This window comes from Jaculus jaculus, chromosome 9, assembly GCF_020740685.1.
Source record: "Jaculus jaculus isolate mJacJac1 chromosome 9, mJacJac1.mat.Y.cur, whole genome shotgun sequence".
Taxonomy (NCBI): Eukaryota; Metazoa; Chordata; class Mammalia; order Rodentia; family Dipodidae; genus Jaculus; species Jaculus jaculus.
The window spans coordinates 136038823-136061637 of record NC_059110.1 but is presented as its reverse complement, the minus strand read 5'-3'; the positions used below and the strand labels follow the sequence as shown (position 1 = coordinate 136061637).

At 39.0% G+C, this 22815-nt stretch overlaps 1 protein-coding gene across 3 annotated transcripts in view; it reads right to left on the bottom strand.

The window, feature by feature from the left end:
- Tanc2 (tetratricopeptide repeat, ankyrin repeat and coiled-coil containing 2) overlaps positions 1-22815 on the bottom strand; it is a 382841-nt gene that overhangs the window by 307755 nt on the left and 52271 nt on the right. The gene's annotated exons all lie outside the window — the stretch shown is intronic.

The window sequence follows — 22815 nt, the reverse complement described above, 5'->3', positions numbered from 1 at the left end:
TTTCCCTTTAATAGATTTCTATAGCATTTACAAGTACAGAATCCAGAATATGAAACTAGTCCTGACATTTTTTTCTCTCCTACATAGGTTAAAAATCCACTATTCTACAGTTAGCCCTTATAAACCTCTTTATAAATTGGAAAAGTCTATTTGTTAGTTAGCTAGATAGGCATTAGCAGGCGTGGAGGACATTGAATTTAGAAGTTTCAAATACAGTAATAAGAAATTTTTTATTTCAGTATGCCATATTAGTTCATAATATTCTTTGCCCAGGAGTAAGGAAAAGTAAGTACAACAATGGCTAACTAACTGGATAACAAATCCAGAAATACTTAGTCAAAGAATAAGAACTGAATAGAGTCCAGAAACACACAAAATGTAAATAAAATAAAATATATATAAGAAAAGTTGGCATTACATATTGCTAGAGAAAGGAAACACCCTTTAACAAACAGGTTGAGAAAATTAACTTTCTCCATTTTCAAAAAAAACTGATTCCCTTTTCACCATAATCTTTTTGCCAAGATTTAAAAGAAAACGAATCCATTTAAAATTTTTTTGTTCATAATAATTTTACAAATATTTTATTTTTTAGCAGAGAGGAATTGAGAGAGAAGGAATAGATGCACAAGCAAGAAGTTGTATGCAAAACTACATGCAACAGAACATACATAAGTCTGCCGTATGCAAATGACTTACAAAGCTCATGTTAAGCCTAATGTGGTTGCTTATGCCTATAATCTCATCACTCCAGAGGCTGAGGCAGGAGGATAGTGGTGAAGCCAGTTTAGGGCTACAGAGTAAGTTTTAGATCAATTTTGGTTAAAGTGGGACTGCCTCACATATACAAACACAAAAAAATAATGTGACATTAAAACAAAAAGAGCTTTGGGCTAGGAAGAGGGTTAGCAGATGAAGCACTTGCCCCACAGCACTCCATGTTTTTGCCAGAAGCTGCGACGGGCTTCTGTAATCCCAAGGAGTTTACACAAGAAGGGAGGAGACAAGGTAGGAAAGGAAGGGATTCTGCCCCAAACAAGGTGGTAGGTGAGGACCTGAAAGTTGTCCTCTCACCTACACACACATGCCATGACATGTGCTCACTCAAAGTGATATACATGCACATATACACATACCCCAGGTAGACAGACAGACACACAGATGGATAGAGCCTGCTAGATGATAGGTACATGCACATACATACATACATACATACGTGTTTTAAAATGCCACAGCTTTTTGTACAATGGAGCTGCCTGAGCTACTAACCTCTCACTCTGCTCTCTAGTCAACTCCTTCTCTTGGAATTTATCATTTATTAGATTTTCTCACCTTTCTTGCTATTATCTACATGTCTCTGTCTAATTCCTTGTTCTAGGACAAAAGAGCCTGTAACTCCCCTCCAGGCGTATCCACCTAACTCTGGTATCAATATGGTCTCTGTCATAGCTGCCCAGCTGTACCACTGCTGCACAAAAATGAGCATCAATAATACAAGTGTGAAAGCACTATAATAAAACTAGTTATGAATATTAAAAATGTAAATTTCACAAAATGTCCATACTATACTGAATTGTTTAATATAAATTCTTAAATTATTCTTATCTTAGGGTATACAAAAACATGTGGCAGGCTTAATTTGGGCTGTAATACTGAGACATGTGTGATTATATAAAGAATTCCTATAAATCAATAAGAAAAAGCAAGCCAGTAAACTAGGCGAGGTGGCACACCCTTACCTAGCACTTGGGAGGCAGAGGTAGGAGGATCACCTTGAGTTCGAGGCCATCCTGAGACTACATAGTAAATTCCAGGTAAGCCTGGACTAGAGTGAAACTATCTTGAAAAAAAGAAAAAGAAAAAGCAAGCCAGCCATGGTGATATATGCCTTAATCCCAGCACTCAGGAGGCAGAGGTAGGAGGATCACCATGAGTTTGAGGCCACCCTGAGACTACACAATGAATTCCAGGTCAACCTGAGCTAGAGTGAGACCCTACCTCAAAAAAACAATAAATAAATAAACACACACACAAAAGAATAGTCAAGGGCTGAAGAGATAGCTTAGCAGTTAAGGCACATGCCTGTGAAGCCTAAGGACCCAGGTTCAATTCTCCAGGTCCCACGTAAGCCAGATGCACATAGTAGCACAAGCATCTGGAGCTCACTTGCAATGGCTAGAGGCCCTGGCGCACCCATTCTCCCTCCCTCCCTCCCTCTCTCTCTTCCCTTCTGTCTCGAAGAAGTAAATAAATAAAAAATAAATCTTAAATAAAAGAGAGCAGAGAAAAAGAATAGTCAAACTTACTAAAAACAAAGTAAATATGTTATTTAAATCAATGAAACATAACTTCATCTACCATCTTCTTCCATATTGAGAATAAATGAATATTGAGTATATGAACATCTGCAAGGATATAGCAAAATAAGAACTCTCAAATATTTTTAGAAGAATATATACCTGTACAGTGACAATATGGAGAAATTATCTAGTTAAAGTAAAAAAGAAATCATCTATGTATTGCTAATTCCACTTCTGGGTATAGATCCCAGAAAAACTACAGTGTGCGTAGGAGGATAGCCATTGCAGCATTATTTACAATCTGAAACACATCACCAGCAGCAAATGGAAACAAATTCAAATTTCTATTACAAGAGAAATGAATGCAATAATATGTTCACAAAATTGAACACTATATATACATAAAACAAACAAGTAGATCCACATAAACCAACAAGGGCAAAAAAATGCAAGATACAGAATACTAAAAGAATTACTCCCCTTGGCAAAATTTAAAATACACAATACTAAACCAGGAATTGTTCATAGATTTATAACCTTTTTTTCTCCATCTCTACTAGAAGAGATGCAATACCGATCTTTCTCTTTAACTATTATCTATCTATATCTCTATCATCTACCTGTCTATCTGATCAAATTCTAAATCTGACTTCATGAGTGTATATTTTCTATGTCTACCTATGTGAGAAATTAGTAGTTATAATAATGAAAAGGGATAGAAAAACCATATGATGTTTTATTTTAAAAGCTTTCTTTTTAAATTTTGAGATAGGGTTTCATATAACCTAAACTGGTCTCAAACTTATTGACCTTGAGCCCCTGATCTTTGCCTCCATTTCCCTAGTACTAGAATTATGAACTGTGCCACATCAGCAAATTTCACATTTTAGAAAAACAAGATTCATGTTTCACAAAATTTATTCTTACAGAAAAACACAAAGTCACTGGAAAAAGAGGCATTTTATTGATAAGGTAAAATGCTAAAGCAAAGAAGCACCATGAAGACATAACTGGACTTGGTGACTGATTAGATGTTGCCAGACATTCGGGGGAGAAAACAAAGCTTCACCTATTTTCTAACTATTTGCCACATATACTTGCCATGGGCTTTTAGATAGTTCAAAACTGCATGCTTGCATTAGCTGATGATAATGACCAATTGTAACCGGGTGCTCAGTGTCCAGATAAGTCCTTGAACCCCAAACTGTGGGTTCATTTCTAATTTTAATTAAAGAATTGAATAAAATCCAGGTGTCGTAACACAGGTCTTTAATCCCAGCGCTTGGGAGGCAGAGATAGGAGAATTGCTATGAGTTCAAGGCCCATCCTGAGACCACCAAGAGTAAATTCCAGGTCAGCCTGGGCTAGAACGAGACCCTACCTTGAAAAATGAAACAAAACAAAAAGACTTGAATAAAAAAAGACAGAAAGATAATTATTAAATTATTATATTTATTGAGAGAAATACAGAGCCAAGGAAACTACACAGAGATCTCATGTGGAGGGCCTGAAAAAAACTGGGAAAGAGAGAGAAAAGAAAGTTCAAGGAGCTCCTGCCAAGGAGCTGGAGGGGGTAAAGAACTCATGGGGAAAATAAGGGCTACGGGTCCGCCCCTTGGCTCAACCAGGCTTGGCCTGGCCCAGGCCCAGGTCCAGGCAATTCTCACCCACACACAGCTGGAAGTTCCCAAGTGGTCAGAGAGCCCACCCTCCCCCTGCAAAGGTATTTATAACCTTATAGTGGTGGGCTGTCTCCTGGATCAGATGAACCAGAGGGACAGCTGGTTGGTTAGGGCTAGGGGCTGTCTCAGGAAGAGGTTAACCCTGATACCAAGTTCCAGGGGCTGAACTTGATCAACCACAATGTTTAACTCCTAAGAAAGACCTCCCTCCCAGGAGTCCTGATTGTTTGTGGAGAAACAGGTCTAGGGAACTAGGCAAGAGTGCAGACTTTCTTGCCTTTTTTACCTTCAGGGTTCCAGTCACCATAAGTGTACCCCCCCACACACACACAATGATTGAAAAGGATTTTAGAACATGAAATATAAGTTAAAGCAATTTTGAAAGATGCAGCAGAAAGGTTCTCCCTACCCTGCAGTTTCTGCCAGAACATGCGCAAGCATGCTTCCGAAGTTAAGGGTACAGCTGAGTGGTAACACGTCATATCTCTGGTTACTGGCAGAAGACATGATAAGAAGCAGTGTACAAATGCTGGGTTCACCATTTACTATGTAACACTGGTCAAGTTACTTAGCATCTTTCTCTAGGCTGCACTTTCTTCATTTGTCAATTTCTACAACAAAATTTATTCCATTAAGTTGTAAAAATTAAATTAAAACAGCTGTGCACTTGTGTACATGTGTATACTTATTACTCATTCATCAAAAACCACTATGTGCTAGGCTTTGTACAGCATGCTGGAGAAGTGGAAATGGCAAAATTTATTTTTCTCCCTTAAAGTAATATTCATTCCACCATGAGACAGACATGTGAGCGAAGTGCTCTCTTCACCTTACTTAGGAGATTAGTTCCTAAAGGTATTTCTCAAATGTGCCAAGTTTACCAGTAATATTGTTATTTAATCTTTCAAAACAATTGCTAACATTCAGTGGGAAAGGCTTATCAATTTATCTAGAGAAAGTATTTCCTAAAATATAAATCTACAAATATTGTCATTTTGAAGAATACATCTTCATTATTAGCTTTAAATATCCCTATTACTTTATTTCTTCCACGTTTAACTTACACTAAAATCTTCATAAACATGTAACTCCAAGAAACTTCACTCTCAATTTCCTCCATTCCATGAATGTAACAACTTCTTCCTCTTTAATTTCTTTTACCTTTAACTACATTGTCATTCTGAAAGATTTATAAACAATACCCTTAAAAACTATCTGGTCCTTAAAGGGACACAAAGTCCATGACCGCTAAATGAATGCTAGCAAGAGCTTTTTAATTGCTTAGTTGGAAATACTTTATTTATAGTGTAAAACCTTTTGTTTTTATCCTGTAATAAAGTATTTATACATTTCCTTTGATAAAACAATGTTCATTTATTGCCAAAAAACATCTGACACAGTGATTCCTTCATTGTCTTACTTTGTAACTCTCCTTTAACAAATGGTATCTTAATTGCATCCAGCTCTCTATTGCAAATTTACAGTACTAATCCTTGCCAGCCATTTTGTTTTCGGCTTGTAACACTAGCAGCAGCTGCCTTCAGCCTGACTCTATTAGCATATCAGATAATATAGAAAATAAGCACAGAAATGGAACCTGTAAGATATAGCTGATATTTATCAAAACATACCTATTTATTAGATACTTCTCTTTAAATGTACTTTAATTTATGATGCTTCTCTATTTCCTTGCAATATAATTCATTCTCTGAATTTAGATACTCATCTTGCTCACAGTAATTTTCTCTTTCCCAGGTCCTATAAATGAAATTGACCTATTACTGTTTACACATGAGACTTTTTGAATTTTAATACGCTATAAGCATGTTCTAAATATTTTTTGTTAAATCATAGAAGAGCTGCATGTTTGATACTGTAATTCACGGCTGTATACCAGCAACCATGTATCCAAAAATAATAATAAATAAGAGCTAACATACATTATTCTCACATCTCAAGGGTATTTCTAATAGCCAGTAGACAACAAAGGATGCTCCACTTGTTTTTGATTTGCAACATCCTGCTGTTTGAATATCAATTACAATGTGCCCTTACTAAGCATCTCTGAAGTCTCAAGCGACAATTTGATGCAATCTTAGTGTGACAGTGAAGGGTGGGGCTGAACTGTTAGGGTTAGCATTCTGTTCTGCAAACTCTTTCCATCGTATCTTCCCCCTTCCCTTCAACAAGTTCCACTCAACCATATTCATAAATGTTCTGAATTATATTATTCACTAGCCTATTCTATCATTCAAAATTCCTTTTAGAGAGACTCTTATAATTCAAAAATACTACTAAAAAGTTCAAAACTTGGTAAAATATGACACTGTACTAAAGTAACAATAAACAAAGCAAAGGGTGGGGAGGAATCGCTGGCATGAAGAACAAGCTTGCAAGGAAATACACATTTAAAGAAAAGAATTAAGGAGGAGCCTTAGCAAACCCATTTTCTCTTCTAACCTCTTCCTCCTCTCTAAAGCATTGTTTTCACTGTGATGCTACCTAACCACCCAGGCTGCTGTGGAATCCTCTGGTTAAATAGGATTTCAAGGCTGCTGTGTCTTGTGAGGAACCAATCAGATTTCTTTGTTTCATCTGCAACATTCCATCAGGGTTATATAACATTTTGGATACATGAAATATTCTAACAATACAGTACATATCAATCTATAGTTATATATCTGTTGGTACTAAATTTGGCACACAGGAACCCTATATTAATCCTCTTTGCTGTTCAATAAAATTAAGGAAACAGTACAGATTCCTTTTATTTCTAAGGAGATATCAGAATGAATTTTCTCTAAAAGAGTTTTTTATTAAAAAAAAAAAACCAACACCAGAGAGTCTGAATGCTCTGCAGACTACTGAGATTAATGCTGATTCCTTCCTGGGTGAACCAGTCTAACACAGTGGCAGGCAGCCAGCCAGCAATACAGTTGTTAATGTTAATCACATATAAACATCCTTATTAAAAAATAAAACATTACAAATAGATTTTTAAACTTGGGCAAGTTTTTAAAGCACAGAAAAATAAATCAAGTATTTAAAATGTTTCAACAAATATTTTCTCAAATAAGATGACCTGAACTTTGAAAATCTTGCCCACAAAACTAGCAAAAATAATCTAACAGCAACATTGTTGCCTATATGATCAGAATACTTGCAGTGCACTTGTCATGAAAGCACATAAATATTATCTGTCATATATTATGCTGTGTATCTTAAAGGCTGCTTTTCTGTGCTATTAATATAGTAACTCAAACGTTTAGAAACATTTTAAGCTAGAACTTGTGAATACAGTATATTCTTTTTTTTTTTACAACTTAAAAATCATCCCACAGAAGATGGTTACAAATCAGCACAGGATTAAAATAGCACCCAAAGCATTAAAAAAAGCTGGATCTGCTGGGTGTGGTTTAAGAAAACATATCTTGTCTCAAGTGGACAGCTCCATAGTTACATGCAGCCACAGAAACCCAAAATTCATGAGTACATAAGCAAAGTGCTTCCGGAAGGGGTGGGAACTAAACCTCCATGTTTTTTTTTTTTTTTTTTTTTTTTCTATGCCTGATGTCCAATTGTTTCTATACTGTACTTCTAAGAGGACAGTGCCTTGATTCAATGCTGAGCAAAGCTCAAGAAACCAAGGACACAGAAATTTTACTTGTCCTATTTCATTTCCCCCTCCTTAATTTTATGCTCACTGTCTACAACATGGCCGTTCTTACAAACATTTTGCTTTCATAAAAGTGGTAATCATTTAAGTCATGACTGTGTGCAATGCGAACTCACTGCATTACAGTCATCAATAAAATATGAAGTGCCAACTCCAGTGTTCATGCTACTGATTTCTCCCCATCTCACCAGAGAATGCTTTCTGCTATTATAAAATGAACAATCTAAGGAAGGAGACACTGGCAGGAGCTGCGACAAACATGCAACAGAGAAAATATAAAGCCTACAAGTGCTTACTTTAAGAAAAAAAAAAAAAACCTTAATACTAAAAAGAAAATAACCTTTCAGGACACATATTGATATATATAAAACTATACATATTTAGTAAAAATTAATCTGTTCCTAAGCTACCATGCATGCATTTACTAATGTTGCACATGCAATATACCTGGACCCCTACAAACAGAAGGCATGCAGGTTTCAGAACTGTAACAGTTTCATTCTTAAATGGCTATCATCAAACATTAACACAGCTAAGGAAATCTGACATACTGAACGGAAGCCTTCTGTCTTGTTAAACAGTCTCTCTTCTGATCAGTGTAGCAGACCCACCTCTGAATCATATTGATGGTTATCTTTTCCCCAAGCCCTGGACGTGCTGCACCATTTTGCCTGTCTTCTGGACAGTGGAGAACGGCAGAGCAGTGAAGGAGTGTACTGGAGTCAGCAGAGTCAGTGCCAGCCTCCTACTGCAGCCTGTACATTGAACGCACTCAAACCCACAGGTGCCTACGTAAAATCCTCCAGCTGCAGCATGCAACTGGCTGTTCCCTTCAGCAGTAAATCTGTATGCTGCTTTCACTTTGCTTTAAGCCAACAAATGACAGGATGCACAACAATATGCCACCTTTGAAAAGATTTTTACATAAAATCCTCATAAGGGGCATCGTCTCTATTAAGTAGCCAAAAATAAATGGGTTCTTAAAATCATGAAGATCAAAGAGATCATCACCAAAGAAGAAAGGCATTTCTAATATTTCTGAAAAACCGATCATTTATTTTATTCAGGAAAATGCAATATTAAAAGCTAACACTTCTTATACCCTCATATGAACTAGCTTATGAAGATGATTTTACATACCGTAAGTATACCATAAATAAACACCTAAAAAAGGATTACCTCTCCCCATACCTTTAAATAATCAATTTATTGGAAGAAAATATCTGAAATATCTGTTCAAAAGGAAAGTGAATCTTAAGCAAATCAATGCTCAGTAAATGATAAGTGAAGCCAAAACAGACTGAGTTGTTTCACATAAACTTCAAATGCATACAGTTTCTTTACTTGAATTATAAAACTCAAAACCTGGACAAAATGCTTAAAAACAAATCTAATTCTTTCGCTTTTCAGCTGAATAAATCAAGAACCAAAGAGACTAAGGCTAAAGTATCTTCCCCAGTGTCACATAGCTATTCAGTAGCAGAACCAGCTTTTCCAAATACACCTTTAATAAATAATGACTCGCCCAAGATTAAACAGTAACCTGAATATCCCTATGACCTTTAATGAGACAAACTGTCTACGGCTAAAAAAAAATAAAAAGAAAAAGAAAGAAAGAAAGAAACAACTTTATGACAAACAGATATTCAACTCCAAATGGTTTCCCAGGTGAACTCTACCAAACACTTAAAGAAACACCAGTTCTACAAGATTTCTTCCAGAAGATGGAAGACAAAACAAGCCTAACTTAGTTGTAAAGCAAACTTACTGAAATAGCAAATCAGATAAAAATATTACTCAAAAAGAGACCAATATTCCTTGTGAATATAGTAAAATAAATATCCTCAATATTACCAAATGTTGAAAACATACAAAAAACTCAGTAGTGGACTTTATTCCTGAAAGATCAGACTGCTCCAATACTTTAAAATCGTCACCTTACCATGTAGTTCACCATACTAATGGTTCAAAGAAGAAATATCACAAGATCACATTACTTAATGCAGAAAGCAAATTTAATAAAATTTAAAACCTTTAAAAAATTACAAAAGTAGAGCATGGGGAGATGGCTTAATCACTGAAGTGCTTGCTGGTGAAGCCTGACTGCCCGGGTTCAAGTTCCCCAGCTCCACACACTAATTTGCAGGGGTAAGAGACTCTAGCATATCCACATACACACAGGTATGCACAATCACACATGCGCAAATAAATGTTTTTTAAAGTACAAAACTAGAAATGGAAAGAAACTTTAACTTGACAAAAACTTGACAATGAACATAGATACCAGATCTAAATGCCAGAAAATACAAACGACAGACAGATATTAAATAAGACCTAAATGAATGGAAAGACATATCATGTTCATAGACTGGAAGACCCTATGTGCCAAAAAATACTATTTTGATGTCAACTGATCTACAGATTAAACACAAAATCCCAGAAGAATGGCTCCCAGTTCCCCCATAGGACTGCTGGGACCCTGCACACTTGCAGTGTGAGTAGGCCTGGGCTCCCTGTTCCCCAATTCACTGTTCGCCTGTGCTGAAGGCAGCAAGAGCAGAGAACTGAGGAGATAAACCAACCCTCACACATCAACCAGGACCCGGGTGAAACCACAGAGGAACTGGTGAGATGAGCAAGAGCGCTGCTTCCATGGCGAGCCTGACAACCAGGGCCAGGATGACTGAGACAGGTATGTGGAGAGTCAAAATGCACCAAAGCTGTCTAGGAGCTGCTGAGAGCACAACACAAAAGCAGACTTAATACACACCCACCACGACTCAGGGCACTTTGCGGAAGAGGAGGAAAAAGACTGTAGAGCCACAGAGTGGAAGGGAATGTCCAGAGGCACTGCCCCCTTCACTTTATAATGACTGACTTCTGCTCTCAAATCTCTTAAATCACAACTCCATGGTGAATACCAGCAATCCCACTGAGGAGGGCCTTAAGTGGGATGGGGTCAGGGAGGAGGGAAATGATGGCACCAACATATAATGTGGCTATACAGATTATATTTAATAAAAAAAATTCAAATGCTAATAATATTTTTAATCCCAGAAGAATTATAGGAACAAATTGATTCAACAATTTATATGGAAAGGCAAAAGATTTAATATAGCTAAAACAATTTTGAAAAAAACAAAGTTGGAGGTTTCATGCTACCCCAAAATGTATACAACTACAGTAATAAAGACTACAGCATTAATGGAAGAATATAAGCATAAATCCATGAATGGAATAGAAAATGAACAAATAGATTCAAATAATTATGACCACCTAACTTTTAACAATGGTCCAAAAAAGACTCATACTTTCAACACAAACAAACTTTATATTAAAAATAGCCCACCATGGATCAGAGATCCAAATACAAAGTTATTTTTAAAAAAAAATCTTTTAGGAAGAAACCATAGGATAAGTATCTAAACCTGTGATTAATCAAAGAGTTTGGGAAGTCTGTTTCTTTGGGGTTTTGTTGTTGCTGTTTGTTCATTTTGGTTTGGGTTGAGGGTTTTGGGTGCTGGATATTGAAAACAGGACTCACATAAGCTAAGTTCACATTCTATTACCAAGGTGAAGCCCCAGCCCTGAGTTTTTAGGTATTATATAAAAACCATGATCCTTTAAAAAAAATTGTCAATTTAAGGAAAATACATAGCTAACAATGGGCCTGGATCTAAAATATACAATAAACTCAACAGAAAAGTAACAGCCTTAACAAGAAAATGGAAAAAGATCCAAAACAATGCTTTACTACAAAGAAGGTATGAAAGGCACATAAGCACAAGAAAATATGTCCATGAAGCAGTAGAGAAAAGCAAATTAAAACCATAACAACCAAGTATGACTTGCAAGCCTGAGATCCCAGCTCTCTGGAGGCAGAGACAGGAGTGATACTGAGAGTTAGTGGGTACCATCAAAAGTTTCAGGTTCTCCTGCCTCAAAGAACTGAACAAAGACCCCCAAAAATAAATACATAAAATTATAATAGAAGTAGGGACAGTTCATTAGGAAAAGATATGGTTCAAGTGAGAAAACAGACTACAGAGTACACGCTAAACAATTCAACTGCCCAACTGAACAAAGGATCGGAGATTTATATTACTTCAGAATGATATTATGATTTCTTTACATAGAAAGTTTTGGCTCATTTTCATAGCTCAGACTTTATATGTTACCCATAATCCTGCATACAACTTCATGTGTCCATGTCACATCAGCATCTTAAATTCCCATCCAGGGATGTGTGTGTCAGAATTATAATGAGCCACAGGTGACTTGCAGACACTATGGAGGGCATCTGAACCTGTGCCAGTGGCATGAGCCAGATTGAGTCCATCTTAGCTGGGGGTTTCCAGCCTTCTGTACCAACTTGTTTTCCCCATTTGCTAATTTAATCCTGAAGTCTTTGCTTAAGGCTTTCTGGATCTCACTCAGCACCCTACTCCCCTGCTTCATGAAGAGACCTATATAAATGCAAGGGCAGCCTGGGCTAAAGGGCTACAGAGCAATACTTACCCTCAAAAAATAGAAATGAAATGAACAGCCACAATAAACACAATAAGATACTACTACTTCACAATCAAAAGAATACCTAAAATTAAAAAATATATATATTACCTAATGCTACCATGCATGAGGAGCAATGGAACATTTAAAAATTGCTAGTAAAGTGAAAATGGTATAGTCATATTAGAAAAATAGTTTGGCAGTTTCTTATAAAGTTAAACATATACCTATTACGATCCAATAATCCCATTCATAGGCATTGGCAGCCTAGAAATATGAAAACAGGTTTACATAGAAACCTGGGTAATACCCAACCCAAACGTTTATCAGTGGTTGAATGTATAAAATATAATATATCCAACAATGGCATACCAGTCAGCAATACAAAGGAAAGCCTACTGCTTGTCATAAGTTGGATGAATCTCAAAAGCATTATGCCAAATGGAAAACAGAATATTAAAAGATCACATACTACAGTATTACATTTATATGACATTCTCCTAAGATAAGAATAACTTGGGCTGGAGAGATGGCTTAGCGGTTAAGCACTTGCCTGTGAAGCCTAAAGACCCCGGGACTGAGGCTCGATTCCCCAGGACCCACGTTAGCCAGATGCACAAGGGGGCATACACGTCTGGAGTTGGTTTGCAGTGGCTGGAGGCCCTGGCATGCCCATTCTCTCCCTCCCTCTCTTTCTCTCTCTCTCTATCTGTCACTTTCAAATAAATAAATAAACATAAAGAAATTTTATAAAAGAATAACTCATTGGATTCCAGGGTTATGGATAAGGAAAGGATAGGACTTCAAAGAGATAACTTGATCTTGAGATAACATGAAAACCTGGATCATGATGTAAATGAATTATAATGGTAACTATGTAGACACAGACACACAGACACACAGACAGAAAGACAGATACACACACACACATTTTACTTTATGATTCTTCTTAAATACCTCAGTCATCAATGGGTGGCCATTAATTTCCAACAGCAGATCTCTTCCCGTACTTCTCTTCTAAGTCCCTAACCCATTTATCTAACTTCTCTGGGATACATCATTATTTCCTCACGTCTAACATCGGACAACATAACTTTATTACTTTTCCCCTCAGGCTCAAATGAACAGCACCATTATTAACCCATTTACCAAAGCTGGAAACACCATGCCATCTGTACAGCAATTCTTTTTTTTTTTTTTAATTTTTAAAAAATATTTTATTTACTTGAGAGAGAATGGGCACACAAGGGCCTCCAGCCACTGCAAATGAATTCCAGATGCCTGCTCCACCTTGTACATCTGGCATATGTGGGTCCTGGGGAATTGAACCTAGGTCCTTTAGCTTTGCAGGCAAGTGCCTTAACCACTAAGCCATCACTCCAGTCCTGTTCTTTGCAATTCTTTATAACAAGTAGTAAACCTATATACTTTCCTGAGTTATATGAGCCATTCTAACAAATTATTGAACACAAGAAGAGAGACAGGGGTACTTCTGATTTGCCACTGGTGTCTGAAGTAGAAAGATTAGTCACTTAACTTCTATTATCAGCAGTGTCTCTGGGTAATGTCAGAACTGAATTGTAGGATGCCTAACTGATGTGCAGAGTTGGAGAGTTTCTTACATGATGGCTTATTTGGTGCCAGAAGTATGTTTTTCCTTTACCAGTCTACAGCACTGCTCTATCTACGTCCTGAATAGTTCTGACTATATGAAGCACATAACAAGGACTCAGCTAATGTGTGTGTGGGGGGGGGTATTTTGTTTGTCTGGTTGTTTTTTGAGGTAGGGTCTCACTCTAGCCGAGGCTGACCTGGAATTCACTATGGAGTCTCAGGGTGGCCTGGAACTCACAGCGGTCCTCCTACCTCTGCCTCCCAAGTGCTGGAATTAAAGGCATGCACCACCACACCTGGCTTCAGTTAATATTTTTGTTGAACAAACGAAAAACTAAGACTATGACTCCTTTTGTTATCCACAACAAGTAACTCAAGTTTAGCTGATACTTTCTTAACATGTCTGTAGCCCCATTACCACTCTCTTAATTCAGACTGCCATTTTCTTGTCCCTGAATACTGCTGCAATATCCTTTAATGAAGACAGGTATAATTTTGCCTCACCACCACCACAAATATTCTTTTCTGGGACCTGCCTGCTTTTTTAAAATAGGAATTTAAAAAATCATTTTAGGGCTGGAGAGATGGCTTAGTGGTTAAGCGCTTGCCTGTGAAGCCTAAGGACCCCGGTTCGAGGCTTGATTCCCCAGGACCCACATTAGCCAGATGCACAAGGGGCGCACGTGTCTGGAGTTCGTTTGCAGTGGCTGGAGGCCCTGGAGTGCCCATTCTCTCTATCTGCTTCTTTCTCTCTCCCTTTCTCTGTCACTCTTAAATAAATAAATAAAAATGAACAAAAAAAATTTTTTAAAGCATTAAAAAAATCATTTTATGCTGTAGCAAAGAGGTGGGTAAATGACAGACAGTGGCATAAAATAAATAAAAGAATATAAACATCTCCAGGCGTGGTGGCCCACACCTTTAATCCAGGCACTTGGGAGGCAGAGGTAGGATGATCGCCATGAGTTCAAGGCCACCCGGAGACTACATAGTGAATTCCAGGTCAGCCTACACTAGAGTGAGAACCTACCTCAAAAAAAAAAAAAAAAAAAAAAAAAAAGAATATAAATGTCACAGTGAGGCATTTCCAAAAAGGTAACAGATTTACATTAAACTGAACATTGATAAACATGATTTTTGGTATTAATAAACAATGTACAGCCAGTTATGTTTTCTCAGTTCAAGAACATTTAAAAAGAAAGATAGCAAGCATGGTGGCACATGCCTTTAATCTCAGCACTTGGGAGGCAGAGGTAGGAAGATTTCTGTTGAGTTTGAGGCCAATAGGATGTGAGGCAAATGGGGAAAGAAGAGGGGTGGCTTTCAGGACAATGGTTTTATTGTTTGGTTTTGGTTTTTAATCTTGACAAGAAACTTAAGAAAAAGTCTGCTCTTCTACTATTCTTTGACCAGTGCCTTGTACAATGTGCCTGAGTAAGAGCTGAAGGGAAAGCTGGCCTCCTGCAGCTAGGTAAGAACAACCACAATAACAACTAGTGTCCTGAAGACAGCAAAATAGGAAGAAAAAAAAAAGAAAAAAAGAAAGCCAGACTCTGATAACTCTGTTGAACTTCAGAATTAATAGATCTATACCCTTCTTTCTTCTAGAATCAGGAGTTGTATGAACTTATAAATCCTCTTAATGTCTCAGTCACTTTGAGACTGGTTAGAAAGACAGGAACAATTATGGGGCATGAGAAGAACACCTCATTCTTGCCAGCTGACGATTAAAAAATTCTAACATAATTAACATTTTCCGTAACAGTTGCCATCTTAGAAACAGTATTTCTTTTATATAGAGACATTTTCATATAAGGATGTTAAAGTAGCAATGACCCATGCCTAAGGGCCAAGCATAAGTGGTCTTTCTTCTTTCCCACTTGTAAACCTGCAGTGTTCTAGGAACTTCACAAGAAATCTCATTTACAATAAAAAATACATCTTGGGCTGGAGAGCTGGCTTAGCGGTAAGGCGCTTGCCTGTAAAGACACATCTTAATCTCCTTGTGTAACTATGTGCCCCATGGTTTTATCTTATTAGATTGTAATGCCATCCAAAACATCTCCCATACAGCACTCTCTAATCTCTTATCAAAAAAGAAGGGGAAAGGGGGGTGTTTATTAGTCACCCTTTGAGATGTTGAGACTCTAAGAGATACTGAAGTGAGCATCTGCTTTGAGAAGCCCACACCCATGCTGCCGGGTGTGTTCTCTAATAGGCACACGTTGTGGTGGCAGTGCGAGAGAGTGAACCCAGCTCCTTGTGCATACTGGGCAAGTATTCGCATGCACTTTGGTGGCAGTGTTAGAGAGTGAACCCAGCACCTTGTGCATACTGGGCAAGTATTCGCATGCACTTTGGTGGCAGTGTTAGAGAGTGAACCCAGCACCTTGTGCATACTGGGCAAGTATTCGCATGCACTTTGGTGGCAGTGTTAGAGAGTGAACCCAGCTCCTTGTGCATACTGGGCAAGTATTCGCATGCACTGTGGTGGCAGTGTTAGAGAGTGAACCCAGCACCTTGTGCATACTGGGCAAGTATTCGCATGCACTGTGGTGGCAGTGTTAGAGAGTGAACCCAGCTCCTTGTGCATACTGGGCAAGTATTCGCATGCACTGTGGTGGCAGTGTTAGAGAGTGAACCCAGCACCTTGTGCATACTGGGCAAGTATTCGCATGCACTGTGGTGGCAGTGTTAGAGAGTGAACCCAGCACCTTGTGCATACTGGGCAAGTATTCGCATGCACTTTGGTGGCAGTGTTAGAGAATGAACCCAGCTCCTTGTGCATACTGGGCAAGTATTCGCATGCACTTTGGTGGCAGTGTTAGAGAATGAACCCAGCTCCTTGTGCATACTGGGCAAGTATTCGCATGCACTTTGGTGGCAGTGTTAGAGAATGAACCCAGCACCTTGTGCATACTGGGCAAGTATTCGCATGCACTGTGGTGGCAGTGTTAGAGAGTGAACCCAGCACCTTGTGCATACTGGGCAAGTATTCGCATGCACTGTGGTGGCAGTGTTAGAGAGTGAACCCAGCACCTTGTGCATACTGGGCAAGTATTCGCATGCACTTTGGTGGCAGTGTTAGAGAATGAACCCAGCTCCTTGTGCATACTGGGCAAGTATTCGCATGCACTTTGGTGGCAGTGTTAGAGAATGAACCCAGCACCTTGTGCATACTGGGCAAGTATTCGCATGCACTGTGGTGGCAGTGTTAGAGAGTGAACCCAGCACCTTGTGCATACTGGGCAAGTATTCGCATGCACTGTGGTGGCAGTGTTAGAGAGTGAACCCAGCACCTTGTGCATACTGGGCAAGTATTCGCATGCACTTTGGTGGCAGTGTTAGAGAATGAACCCAGCTCCTTGTGCATACTGGGCAAGTATTCGCATGCACTGTGGTGGCAGTGTTAGAGAATGAACCCAGCTCCTTGTGCATACTGGGCAAGTATTCGCATGCACTGTGGTGGCAGTGTTAGACAGTGAACCCAGCTCCTTGTGCATACTGGGCAAGTATTCGCATGCACTGTGGTGGCAGTGTTAGAGAATGAACCCAGCACCTTGTGCATACTGGGCAAGCATTCTACCACTATAGTAGATCTCCAGGAACTCCTGTGTTTAGATCTATGTTAAACTTTGTTTGTTTGTTTGTTTAGAGAGACAGAAAAGGGGTACGCCTGGGCTTCTAGCCACTGCCTATGAACGCCAGATGCATGTGCCACCTTGTGTATCTGGCTTTACCTGGGTACTGAAGAACCAAACCTGGGTCCTTTGGCTTTACCAGCAAACACCTTAACCACTCTCCATCTCTCCAGCCGAAACTTTCTATATTGAATTTGGATTATGTACGTGTGTATGTGGTGGTGGTGGTGGTGGTATGTGTGGTGTATGTGCCCATGAGCTCACCCATAGTGGGGTACACTCACAGGTGGTGACCAGAATGGAAAACTAGGTGTCCCACTACATCACTCTTCCTCCAATTCTTATTTCATTCAGTCTCTTATTCATCCTGGAACTTGCTGTCTTTTTGGTAAGCTTCAGCAATTCTCAGGTAAGCCCAATATACCCGTTTCCCTACAGGACTGGGGTTACAAATGCACATAACCCTGCCCAGCTGGTTTATGTGGGTTCTGGGGATCAAACTGAACTGTTTTCTCAGACCTCCTCAGATTCTCATACCTGCACAGGAAGTGCTCTTAACTGTACAGACTCTCTCCAGCCCAAACTCTCTATTTAAAAAGGATTTTTTAGTTTTATTTCAAAGAGTAAGAGAGAAAGAGCCAGAGAGCCAGAGAGAGAGAGGGAGGGGGGGAGGGAGGGAGGGAGGGAGGGAGGGAGGGAGGGAGGGAGGGAGGGAGAATGGGTGCGCCAGGCCTCCGGCCACTGTAAATGAACTCTGCACACATGCGCCACCTTGTGCATCTGGCTTACATGGGTTCTGGAGAATCGAACAGAGGTCTTTTGGCTTTGCAGGCAAATGCCTTAACTGCTAGGCCATCTCTCTAGCCTGAAAAAATAAATATTTATTTGCAAGAGTGAACATACCAGGGGCTCTAGCCACTACAAATGAATTCCAGATGCATGTACCACTTTGTGCATGTGGCTTAACATAGATACTAGAGAATCAAACCCAAGTTGTTAGGCTTTGCAGGTAACTGCCTTAACCACTGAGCAATGTCTCCAGTCCCAGCTTTCTATTTTTAATAAACTACAGCTCTGCTTCCTACTGGCTTATCCTGAAATTCTTTTCTGTACTGAAGTCAAGAGCTGGCCTTACTTGAGTGGAAGTCCCTTAAGGATCAGGGACTCAGGTTGCTGCACCAATGCTTTCAAGTTGAACGTTTGGTGATTCTAATCATTCCAACTGCTACAACAGCTGATCAAGCTAACCAGGGAAGGAACTTTACAAAACACATGCAAATTTTATATTTACCTTGAACTCTTACTTGTTCTATGAGTTTCAAGTTTAAAAAATCTGGAGTCGGGGCCGGTGAGATGGCTTAGCAGTTAAGGCACTTGCCTGCAAAGCCAAAGGACCCAGGTTCAATTCCCCAGGACCCACCTAAACCAATATGCACAAGACACTGGGTTCAATCCCTAGCACTACCACCACAATGCACGCACACACACGTCTTCACTGTAGAGGTCTTTTACCTCTTCGCCTAATTTCTGGCTTGTTTTGTTTTGAGGCTATTATAAATGAGGCTGTTTTCCTGATTTCTTTCATAGCATGTTCATTATTGGTATACAGAAAAGCTACTAGCTTTTATATATTTATTTTGCATCCTGCTACTTTTCCTTCCTGGTGGAGTCTTTAGGGTCTTTGAAGTACAGGACCACACCATGTGCAAATAGCGGAGGTAATCTGAGTTCTTCCTTTCCTCTATGCATCCTTTTGATTTGTTTTGTTTGATTTTGTTGGACAGAGTATTGTTGTGTAGGACAAGCTGGCCTGGACTTCATTATATAGCCTGAATTGTGGCAGTCTTCTTGCCATTGCTTTCCAACTGTTGGGGTCACAGAGGCAAGCAATCCCACCTAGCTCTGATTTGTATTTTTTTAATTTCATTTTCTTGCTCTATTGTTCTGACTAAGCAATCAAGCACTATAAAGAATAAAAACAGATAGACATCCTCTCATTCTTGGTCTTAAAGGAAATTATTTTAGTTTTTTCTCATTCAGTGTAATGTCGGCTATAGGTCTGTCATGCATACATTGCCTTTATTACATGGACATATGTTTTTTCTATTCCCAATTTCTTCTGTCTTTTTACTATGATGGCATGGTCAAGGCTTTTTATGAATCTACTGAGTAAGATATTCCTGTGATTATGTCCCTGATCTTATCTACATCTCATTTATTGATTTTAAGCAATACTATTTTAAAGAGTTGCTAAATCAGCCCAAAATGACCCAAAAGTAATTACATCCTTAAAAAATTTTTAAACACCAGAAAAACATCACTTTCTCAGAAAATAATATCTCTTAAAATATTTATTATGGCCGGGTATGGAGGCACATGCCTTTAATCCCAGCACTTGGGAGGCAGAGGTAGAAGGATGGCCATGAGTTCGGGGCTACCCTGAGGCTACATAGTGAATTTCAGGTCAACCTGGGCCAGAATGAGACTATACCTTGCAAAACCAAATACACACATACATACACACACACACACATTTATTTATTTATTTTAAAACATTATGTTTTGAATTGAGGACACAACATGGATAAGAGTTATCTTTGTTCCTAATAACATTTTGTTTGGCATTGACTATTGCCTAAGCATTCCTACAGTAATTATAAATGTTGTGTACTGAAGTTTTCCCAATCAAAACTACAGGGTCCCAACAATAAAATCTGCAGGGAGCAAATAAGGAAATTTTCCTAACATTTCCAAATTTTATATGTATTTTAAGATAATAGCTGGGTGTGGTGGCACTTGCCTTTAATCCCAGCACTCAAGAGGTAGAGGTAGGAGGATTAGCATGAAGTAATTTTTTCCCAAACATATTTCACATGAATGCTGAACCAGGAAATTACCCTATCCAAAATGCTGTTCTGCAAAAAGGTTATTTTGAGTTAAAAGGATCTGGAAAACAGCAGATACAAAAAGGGCACTCTGACTTTATCTTCCTGAAGGAAGAAGATAAAACTTCAGCATGAAAGTTACCCTCTATATACCAGGATAAAAAAAAATCTTATCACCAGAGAGGAGGAGCTGTAGTCAAAGGAACAAACTTTGCTGCAGTAACCCTTATCTTCCTACTTCTTCATGACTAACTGCTCAGCCCAAGCTCCTGTGTCTCCTCAGCACAACTTCCTACTCCTCATCCAACTTTGTGTATGTGGCAACTTTAACTGCTCCCCTGGGTGCTCATCTTCCAGGGCAGGTATCCGTGCATGTGGAGAAATACATATGCTTTCCTTTTTTTTTTTTTTTAAATCTCTTAAAGCCTTAATTTTTAGGCGTAGTGGCAAAATACTCTTTCAGTGTTGAATGCTCCTTCAGTTTACCTAATTTAAAAATAAACAAAAATTAATATTAAAGGAGAAAAATAAAGTGTGACTCACCCAACTTATCTTTGATTAAAATTAGAAATGAACCTAAGGTTTAGGGTCCAGGCAAGTCCTTAAGCCCCAAGCCTACATTCAATTCTAATTTTAATCAAAAAATTGAATTTAAAAAAAGACTATGAAGGATAATTATTAAGTTATTATATTTATTGAGAGAAGTACAGAGCCAAGGAAAGACACCCATGTGGCTGGAGATCCTACATGGAGGGACCTGGAAAAAACTGTGGAAAGAGAGAGAAAGGAAAGTTCAAGGAGCTCCTACCATGTGGGGAGTTGGAGTGGGTAAAGAACCCATAGGGAGAGTAAGGACTAGAGGGTTCTCCCATTGACCTAGCCCAGGTCCAGGAAAAACTCATCCACAGCTGGAAGTTACCAAGTGGTCAGAGAGCCTACCTTCCCCTTGCAAAGGTATTTATAATCTTATAGTGATGGGCTGCCTTCCAGCTCAGGTAAACCAGAGGGACAGCTGGTTGATGAGAGTTAGGGGCTATCTTTGGAAGAAGTTAGCCCTGACATCAAATTCCAGGGGCTGAACTTGATCAACCACAATGTTTAAATCCTGTGAAAGACTTCCCTTCCAGGAGTTCTGGTTGTTTGTGGAGAAACAGGTCTAGGGAACTAGGCAAGAGATAAGAAGTCAGATCATCTTTGATTTCTAGCAAGTGCAGATTTTCCTATCTTATTTACCTTCAGGGGTCCAGTCATCCTAACTACACACAACCCCCACCCTTGAGAAGACACTCTAACTGCTGTTATAGGACGGGGCGATGATGTCAGATCTTGACCTACTTGCGGCTGAATGGGGCTGGGGGAGGTACAGAAATATGGCAGAGTCTCTCCCAGACAGTGGAACTATTCTAAAGGACCCCAAAAGTATATTGATGGAGTACAGGAATACAATCTTGGAAGAAAATGTTGGGGAGAAAGAATAACAGGAGTTAATGAGAAGTGAACACACAGCAAATTGGTTGTCTTTAGGGTTATCCTTCTTGTGGACTTCTAGGTTTTAGGGAACATTCAAGGGAACCCAGGTAGATGGAATTGGATTGTCTCAGGAAAATCTGAGATCGTCTTCCAGAACTGTTCATGGAATGGCACAGTAGTGTCTGACATGGCCTGAATCTGTTTCTGTATTGCTTGTAGAACAAACGAGGTATTAGCACAGTTATCAGGAATATATACACAACATTTAACCTTGATAATGGTGAATATACCATATTTTGTATAATAGCCTTCCAGAGCCAAAGCTAAACCTTGGTACCATAGAGGCATTGGGTTCCATTAAGGTCTGTGCAAATATATTTTTGGCCTCAGGACTTATTTAATGATATCCTGGCACAAGTTAGAAGAGATTCACCTTGCTCCCAGTATAAGGAAGTTTTTCTTAATTAAGTGATCCTTAGTCAAAGTCATCCATATGTATTTTATATTTGAAAACAAGCCTTTTGACATCTGTAGTTGTTTTTCCTTATCATAGAATTAGAACTATTAGAGACAGGGTCAACATGTCTTAAGGCTTTGTTTTCCCTCGTGGCAAGTTTTTGTTGTGTTACTTAATAGGTCATTCATATCTTTGAGGTATCCCTTTATCTTTGGTTATACATTTCTCTCTAAGACCAAGCAGATAGCCAAAATTTAATCAAGGATTAATTTTGGAAGTCACTAATGGCTCTCCAAAAGAGACTTGAGGGACCCAGGAGTAGCCATACAGCTTCTCCAAATCTGGTGTTGTCTGTTTGGATGAGTCAGGGTTGTTCTGGCCAAGTAGTTTTCCCTTCTTTGGGAAACCAGGATGACTGATTTCTCCTCAGTTATGATTCTCCTGTTTCAGACTGTACACTGATAGTTTTATTTTTTGTTTGTTTCTGGGTCTCCCTACCCTCCCTGCTCAGAAAGACAGGTGACTTACCAGGGGGCCAGTGTAGAAGTGCCCCATAATCTCCAGTGGCCTCATGCCTGGGA